We start from the raw sequence: 8172 nt of genomic DNA on the forward strand, positions 1-8172 counted from the left end.
AAGCATCGTGGAGCGCGAATCAAATTACAGATTCCGTTGCGCTCTTCAGTCTGCAAATACCTTCTATTTTTAGCAGCAAACCAAGCAATTCTCCAGTTATCTGCGGGACAATCTGCGTAAGTCCCACACACAAGAGGACAGAGTTCATTCGGCCTGGCAGTATATGCTGAGTTTCCTGAAACGCTACCCTTAACTTACCTCGGAATTAAACACTTGCAGCGTGATATCAAGCTGAAACCTGCCTTCCTGTGCTAGTCTCAAACTAACAAACCCAAAGTTTCAAGAGCACAGGAGAAACTCGAAAATGTCTCTTGGTGATTTTTGTTGGTCAAATTGTAGAGTTTCTCCATTCTTCTTGAAACTCACCACAGGGGTAGCACGTGTCCAGACTAGCATGGGAAAGCAAGTTTTAGCTTGATATCTCTTCAGAAAGCTGAGATGTGGACTTGCCACGTACAATCTACCCTATTGTAAAAAAACCAGGCTGTTTGTGGTCAGTCGAATTCCGAGGGTTTAACACGTCTGGGTGCTTCGGGAGTAAGTGAGGAGCCACCTGAACAGGTTTATTGGCAGATTCGTTGACCATTGTGTTGAATTTCAAGAAGGTTAGCCATGTGTTAGAAACTGCTACGGCTTGCATCATTTTATCAGGAAATCTCTACACCTGTGTAGAGAAGGGCCTTCGTGATGAAGAGATGCTGCTCAACAGAGGGCCACTCAGACAAATCTCTTTTTTCGTGTTCCTCAGAAGAAAGCCACGCAGGCTTGGAATGTCACGGTTGTGGGATAGGTTTAGGTCAAACAATTACTGCTCTTTCATTTCTGCATCAACTATACCTTTAGTGACTGTACTCATGCCTCTTGGCCGCAAAGCCTTGGAAGCGTTGAGTTCCTCCTCAACAGAAACCCACCTAAACAATTGTGAAAAGAGATGCAGTGTTCCCGCCCAGTTTCGAACTGGGGACCTTTCGCGTGTGAGGCGAACGTGATAACCACTACACTACGGAAACCCACTACCTAAAGAAGTCTGAAATCGTTCTGTGCAGGCTCGGCATTATGCGCATAAACGTTAAACCTTCTGAAGCCAACTGTCGGCTCAAAGGTGTTTATACATTTCTTCAAAAGAGGACAGCTGTTTCTGCTCGGTTTTGAACCGAGGACCTTTCGCGTGTTAGGCGAATGTGATGACCACTACACTACAGAAACTCCACAGGCTAACGATAGTGCTTTTTGGGAAAATATTTATACTGTGATGTGCCCGAAAGCAAATAGACAATCTGCGTAAGTCCCACACACAAGAGGACAGAGTTCATTCGGCCTGGCAGTATATGCTGAGTTTCCTGAAACGCTACCCTTAACTTACCTCGGAATTAAACACTTGCAGCGTGATATCAAGCTGAAACCTGCCTTCCTGTGCTAGTCTCAAACTAACAAACCCAAAGTTTCAAGAGCACAGGAGAAACTCGAAAATGTCTCTTGGTGATTTTTGTTGGTCAAATTGTAGAGTTTCTCCATTCTTCTTGAAACTCACCACAGGGGTAGCACGTGTCCAGACTAGCATGGGAAAGCAAGTTTTAGCTTGATATCTCTTCAGAAAGCTGAGATGTGGACTTGCCACGTACAATCTACCCTATTGTAAAAAAACAGGCTGTTTGTGGTCAGTCGAATTCCGAGGGTTTAACACGTCTGGGTGCTTCGGGAGTAAGTGAGGAGCCACCTGAACAGGTTTATTGGCAGATTCGTTGACCATTGTGTTGAATTTCAAGAAGGTTAGCCATGTGTTAGAAACTGCTACGGCTTGCATCATTTTATCAGGAAATCTCTACACCTGTGTAGAGAAGGGCCTTCGTGATGCAGAGCTGCTGCTCAACAGAGGGCCACTCAGACAAATCTCTTTTTTCGTGTTCCTCAGAAGAAAGCCACGCAGGCTTGGAATGTCACGGTTGTGGGATAGGTTAAGGTCAAACAATGACTGCTCTTTCATTTCTGCATCAACTATACCTTTAGTGACTGTACTCATGCCTCTTGGCCGCAAAGCCTTGGAAGCGTTGAGTTCCTCCTCAACAGAAACCCACCTAAACAATTGTGAAAAGAGATGCAGTGTTCCCGCCCAGTTTCGAACTGGGGACCTTTCGCGTGTGAGGCGAACGTGATAACCACTACACTACGGAAACCCACTACCTAAAGAAGTCTGAAATCGTTCTGTGCAGGCTCGGCAATATGCGCATAAACGTTAAACCTTCTGAAGCCAACTGTCGGCTCAAAGGTGTTTATACATTTCTTCAAAAGAGGACAGCTGTTTCTGCTCGGTTTTGAACCGAGGACCTTTCGCGTGTTAGGCGAATGTGATGACCACTACACTACAGAAACTCCACAGGCTAACGATAGTGCTTTTTGGGAAAATATTTATACTGTGATGTGCCCGAAAGCAAATAGACAATCTGCGTAAGTCCCACACACAAGAGGACAGAGTTCATTCGGCCTGGCAGTATATGCTGAGTTTCCTGAAACGCTACCCTTAACTTACCTCGGAATTAAACACTTGCAGCGTGATATCAAGCTGAAACCTGCCTTCCTGTGCTAGTCTCAAACTAACAAACCCAAAGTTTCAAGAGCACAGGAGAAACTCGAAAATGTCTCTTGGTGATTTTTGTTGGTCAAATTGTAGAGTTTCTCCATTCTTCTTGAAACTCACCACAGGGGTAGCACGTGTCCAGACTAGCATGGGAAAGCAAGTTTTAGCTTGATATCTCTTCAGAAAGCTGAGATGTGGACTTGCCACGTACAATCTACCCTATTGTAAAAAAACAGGCTGTTTGTGGTCAGTCGAATTCCGAGGGTTTAACACGTCTGGGTGCTTCGGGAGTAAGTGAGGAGCCACCTGAACAGGTTTATTGGCAGATTCGTTGACCATTGTGTTGAATTTCAAGAAGGTTAGCCATGTGTTAGAAACTGCTACGGCTTGCATCATTTTATCAGGAAATCTCTACACCTGTGTAGAGAAGGGCCTTCGTGATGCAGAGCTGCTGCTCAACAGAGGGCCACTCAGACAAATCTCTTTTTTCGTGTTCCTCAGAAGAAAGCCACGCAGGCTTGGAATGTCACGGTTGTGGGATAGGTTAAGGTCAAACAATGACTGCTCTTTCATTTCTGCATCAACTATACCTTTAGTGACTGTACTCATGCCTCTTGGCCGCAAAGCCTTGGAAGCGTTGAGTTCCTCCTCAACAGAAACCCACCTAAACAATTGTGAAAAGAGATGCAGTGTTCCCGCCCAGTTTCGAACTGGGGACCTTTCGCGTGTGAGGCGAACGTGATAACCACTACACTACGGAAACCCACTACCTAAAGAAGTCTGAAATCGTTCTGTGCAGGCTCGGCAATATGCGCATAAACGTTAAACCTTCTGAAGCCAACTGTCGGCTCAAAGGTGTTTATACATTTCTTCAAAAGAGGACAGCTGTTTCTGCTCGGTTTGAACCGAGGACCTTTCGCGTGTTAGGCGAATGTGATGACCACTACACTACAGAAACTCCACAGGCTAACGATAGTGCTTTTTGGGAAAATATTTATACTGTGATGTGCCCGAAAGCAAATAGACAATCTGCGTAAGTCCCACACACAAGAGGACAGAGTTCATTCGGCCTGGCAGTATATGCTGAGTTTCCTGAAACGCTACCCTTAACTTACCTCGGAATTAAACACTTGCAGCGTGATATCAAGCTGAAACCTGCCTTCCTGTGCTAGTCTCAAACTAACAAACCCAAAGTTTCAAGAGCACAGGAGAAACTCGAAAATGTCTCTTGGTGATTTTTGTTGGTCAAATTGTAGAGTTTCTCCATTCTTCTTGAAACTCACCACAGGGGTAGCACGTGTCCAGACTAGCATGGGAAAGCAAGTTTTAGCTTGATATCTCTTCAGAAAGCTGAGATGTGGACTTGCCACGTACAATCTACCCTATTGTAAAAAAACAGGCTGTTTGTGGTCAGTCGAATTCCGAGGGTTTAACACGTCTGGGTGCTTCGGGAGTAAGTGAGGAGCCACCTGAACAGGTTTATTGGCAGATTCGTTGACCATTGTGTTGAATTTCAAGAAGGTTAGCCATGTGTTAGAAACTGCTACGGCTTGCATCATTTTATCAGGAAATCTCTACACCTGTGTAGAGAAGGGCCTTCGTGATGCAGAGCTGCTGCTCAACAGAGGGCCACTCAGACAAATCTCTTTTTTCGTGTTCCTCAGAAGAAAGCCACGCAGGCTTGGAATGTCACGGTTGTGGGATAGGTTAAGGTCAAACAATGACTGCTCTTTCATTTCTGCATCAACTATACCTTTAGTGACTGTACTCATGCCTCTTGGCCGCAAAGCCTTGGAAGCGTTGAGTTCCTCCTCAACAGAAACCCACCTAAACAATTGTGAAAAGAGATGCAGTGTTCCCGCCCAGTTTCGAACTGGGGACCTTTCGCGTGTGAGGCGAACGTGATAACCACTACACTACGGAAACCCACTACCTAAAGAAGTCTGAAATCGTTCTGTGCAGGCTCGGCAATATGCGCATAAACGTTAAACCTTCTGAAGCCAACTGTCGGCTCAAAGGTGTTTATACATTTCTTCAAAAGAGGACAGCTGTTTCTGCTCGGTTTTGAACCGAGGACCTTTCGCGTGTTAGGCGAATGTGATGACCACTACACTACAGAAACTCCACAGGCTAACGATAGTGCTTTTTGGGAAAATATTTATACTGTGATGTGCCCGAAAGCAAATAGACAATCTGCGTAAGTCCCACACACAAGAGGACAGAGTTCATTCGGCCTGGCAGTATATGCTGAGTTTCCTGAAACGCTACCCTTAACTTACCTCGGAATTAAACACTTGCAGCGTGATATCAAGCTGAAACCTGCCTTCCTGTGCTAGTCTCAAACTAACAAACCCAAAGTTTCAAGAGCACAGGAGAAACTCGAAAATGTCTCTTGGTGATTTTTGTTGGTCAAATTGTAGAGTTTCTCCATTCTTCTTGAAACTCACCACAGGGGTAGCACGTGTCCAGACTAGCATGGGAAAGCAAGTTTTAGCTTGATATCTCTTCAGAAAGCTGAGATGTGGACTTGCCACGTACAATCTACCCTATTGTAAAAAAACAGGCTGTTTGTGGTCAGTCGAATTCCGAGGGTTTAACACGTCTGGGTGCTTCGGGAGTAAGTGAGGAGCCACCTGAACAGGTTTATTGGCAGATTCGTTGACCATTGTGTTGAATTTCAAGAAGGTTAGCCATGTGTTAGAAACTGCTACGGCTTGCATCATTTTATCAGGAAATCTCTACACCTGTGTAGAGAAGGGCCTTCGTGATGCAGAGCTGCTGCTCAACAGAGGGCCACTCAGACAAATCTCTTTTTTCGTGTTCCTCAGAAGAAAGCCACGCAGGCTTGGAATGTCACGGTTGTGGGATAGGTTAAGGTCAAACAATGACTGCTCTTTCATTTCTGCATCAACTATACCTTTAGTGACTGTACTCATGCCTCTTGGCCGCAAAGCCTTGGAAGCGTTGAGTTCCTCCTCAACAGAAACCCACCTAAACAATTGTGAAAAGAGATGCAGTGTTCCCGCCCAGTTTCGAACTGGGGACCTTTCGCGTGTGAGGCGAACGTGATAACCACTACACTACGGAAACCCACTACCTAAAGAAGTCTGAAATCGTTCTGTGCAGGCTCGGCATTATGCGCATAAACGTTAAACCTTCTGAAGCCAACTGTCGGCTCAAAGGTGTTTATACATTTCTTCAAAAGAGGACAGCTGTTTCTGCTCGTTTGAACCGAGGACCTTTCGCGTGTTAGGCGAATGTGATGACCACTACACTACAGAAACTCCACAGGCTAACGATAGTGCTTTTTGGGAAAATATTTATACTGTGATGTGCCCGAAAGCAAATAGACAATCTGCGTAAGTCCCACACACAAGAGGACAGAGTTCATTCGGCCTGGCAGTATATGCTGAGTTTCCTGAAACGCTACCCTTAACTTACCTCGGAATTAAACACTTGCAGCGTGATATCAAGCTGAAACCTGCCTTCCTGTGCTAGTCTCAAACTAACAAACCCAAAGTTTCAAGAGCACAGGAGAAACTCGAAAATGTCTCTTGGTGATTTTTGTTGGTCAAATTGTAGAGTTTCTCCATTCTTCTTGAAACTCACCACAGGGGTAGCACGTGTCCAGACTAGCATGGGAAAGCAAGTTTTAGCTTGATATCTCTTCAGAAAGCTGAGATGTGGACTTGCCACGTACAATCTACCCTATTGTAAAAAAACAGGCTGTTTGTGGTCAGTCGAATTCCGAGGGTTTAACACGTCTGGGTGCTTCGGGAGTAAGTGAGGAGCCACCTGAACAGGTTTATTGGCAGATTCGTTGACCATTGTGTTGAATTTCAAGAAGGTTAGCCATGTGTTAGAAACTGCTACGGCTTGCATCATTTTATCAGGAAATCTCTACACCTGTGTAGAGAAGGGCCTTCGTGATGAAGAGATGCTGCTCAACAGAGGGCCACTCAGACAAATCTCTTTTTTCGTGTTCCTCAGAAGAAAGCCACGCAGGCTTGGAATGTCACGGTTGTGGGATAGGTTAAGGTCAAACAATGACTGCTCTTTCATTTCTGCATCAACTATACCTTTAGTGACTGTACTCATGCCTCTTGGCCGCAAAGCCTTGGAAGCGTTGAGTTCCTCCTCAACAGAAACCCACCTAAACAATTGTGAAAAGAGATGCAGTGTTCCCGCCCAGTTTCGAACTGGGGACCTTTCGCGTGTGAGGCGAACGTGATAACCACTACACTACGGAAACCCACTACCTAAAGAAGTCTGAAATCGTTCTGTGCAGGCTCGGCAATATGCGCATAAACGTTAAACCTTCTGAAGCCAACTGTCGGCTCAAAGGTGTTTATACATTTCTTCAAAAGAGGACAGCTGTTTCTGCTCGGTTTGAACCGAGGACCTTTCGCGTGTTAGGCGAATGTGATGACCACTACACTACAGAAACTCCACAGGCTAACGATAGTGCTTTTTGGGAAAATATTTATACTGTGATGTGCCCGAAAGCAAATAGACAATCTGCGTAAGTCCCACACACAAGAGGACAGAGTTCATTCGGCCTGGCAGTATATGCTGAGTTTCCTGAAACGCTACCCTTAACTTACCTCGGAATTAAACACTTGCAGCGTGATATCAAGCTGAAACCTGCCTTCCTGTGCTAGTCTCAAACTAACAAACCCAAAGTTTCAAGAGCACAGGAGAAACTCGAAAATGTCTCTTGGTGATTTTTGTTGGTCAAATTGTAGAGTTTCTCCATTCTTCTTGAAACTCACCACAGGGGTAGCACGTGTCCAGACTAGCATGGGAAAGCAAGTTTTAGCTTGATATCTCTTCAGAAAGCTGAGATGTGGACTTGCCACGTACAATCTACCCTATTGTAAAAAAACAGGCTGTTTGTGGTCAGTCGAATTCCGAGGGTTTAACACGTCTGGGTGCTTCGGGAGTAAGTGAGGAGCCACCTGAACAGGTTTATTGGCAGATTCGTTGACCATTGTGTTGAATTTCAAGAAGGTTAGCCATGTGTTTAGAAACTGCTACGGCTTGCATCATTTTATCAGGAAATCTCTACACCTGTGTAGAGAAGGGCCTTCGTGATGCAGAGCTGCTGCTCAACAGAGGGCCACTCAGACAAATCTCTTTTTTCGTGTTCCTCAGAAGAAAGCCACACAGGCTTGGAATGTCACGGTTGTGGGATAGGTTAAGGTCAAACAATGACTGCTCTTTCATTTCTGCATCAACTATACCTTTAGTGACTGTACTCATGCCTCTTGGCCGCAAAGCCTTGGAAGCGTTGAGTTCCTCCTCAACAGAAACCCACCTAAACAATTGTGAAAAGAGATGCAGTGTTCCCGCCCAGTTTCGAACTGGGGACCTTTCGCGTGTGAGGCGAACGTGATAACCACTACACTACGGAAACCCACTACCTAAAGAAGTCTGAAATCGTTCTGTGCAGGCTCGGCAATATGCGCATAAACGTTAAACCTTCTGAAGCCAACTGTCGGCTCAAAGGTGTTTATACATTTCTTCAAAAAAAGAGACAGCTGTTTCTGCTCGGTTTTGAACCGAGGACCTTTCGCGTGTTAGGCGAATGTGATGAA

General features: G+C 45.3%; 10 non-coding genes across 10 annotated transcripts; all 10 read right to left on the minus strand.

Annotated features, from left to right (window-relative positions):
• Positions 1 to 937: 937 nt before the first annotated feature.
• trnav-cac (transfer RNA valine (anticodon CAC)) lies at positions 938 to 1010 on the minus strand. The gene has a single exon. It is a non-coding gene; the product is annotated as a tRNA-Val (tRNA).
• Positions 1011 to 1133: 123 nt separating this feature from the next.
• trnav-aac (transfer RNA valine (anticodon AAC)) lies at positions 1134 to 1206 on the minus strand. Its single transcript has one exon. It is a non-coding gene; the product is annotated as a tRNA-Val (tRNA).
• An 895-nt stretch (positions 1207 to 2101) lies between these two features.
• On the minus strand, positions 2102 to 2174 carry trnav-cac (transfer RNA valine (anticodon CAC)). Its single transcript has one exon. It is a non-coding gene; the product is annotated as a tRNA-Val (tRNA).
• Positions 2175 to 2297: 123 nt separating this feature from the next.
• Positions 2298 to 2370, minus strand: trnav-aac (transfer RNA valine (anticodon AAC)). The gene has a single exon. It is a non-coding gene; the product is annotated as a tRNA-Val (tRNA).
• Positions 2371 to 3265: 895 nt separating this feature from the next.
• trnav-cac (transfer RNA valine (anticodon CAC)) lies at positions 3266 to 3338 on the minus strand. Its single transcript has one exon. It is a non-coding gene; the product is annotated as a tRNA-Val (tRNA).
• Positions 3339 to 4428: 1090 nt separating this feature from the next.
• trnav-cac (transfer RNA valine (anticodon CAC)) lies at positions 4429 to 4501 on the minus strand. The gene has a single exon. It is a non-coding gene; the product is annotated as a tRNA-Val (tRNA).
• Positions 4502 to 4624: 123 nt separating this feature from the next.
• trnav-aac (transfer RNA valine (anticodon AAC)) lies at positions 4625 to 4697 on the minus strand. The gene has a single exon. It is a non-coding gene; the product is annotated as a tRNA-Val (tRNA).
• An 895-nt stretch (positions 4698 to 5592) lies between these two features.
• On the minus strand, positions 5593 to 5665 carry trnav-cac (transfer RNA valine (anticodon CAC)). Its single transcript has one exon. It is a non-coding gene; the product is annotated as a tRNA-Val (tRNA).
• A 1089-nt stretch (positions 5666 to 6754) lies between these two features.
• Positions 6755 to 6827, minus strand: trnav-cac (transfer RNA valine (anticodon CAC)). Its single transcript has one exon. It is a non-coding gene; the product is annotated as a tRNA-Val (tRNA).
• Positions 6828 to 7918: 1091 nt separating this feature from the next.
• Positions 7919 to 7991, minus strand: trnav-cac (transfer RNA valine (anticodon CAC)). Its single transcript has one exon. It is a non-coding gene; the product is annotated as a tRNA-Val (tRNA).
• Positions 7992 to 8172: the final 181 nt, after the last annotated feature.

Source organism: Carassius auratus, unplaced genomic scaffold (genome assembly GCF_003368295.1).
Source record: "Carassius auratus strain Wakin unplaced genomic scaffold, ASM336829v1 scaf_tig00008595, whole genome shotgun sequence".
Lineage (NCBI taxonomy): Eukaryota > Metazoa > Chordata > Actinopteri > Cypriniformes > Cyprinidae > Carassius > Carassius auratus.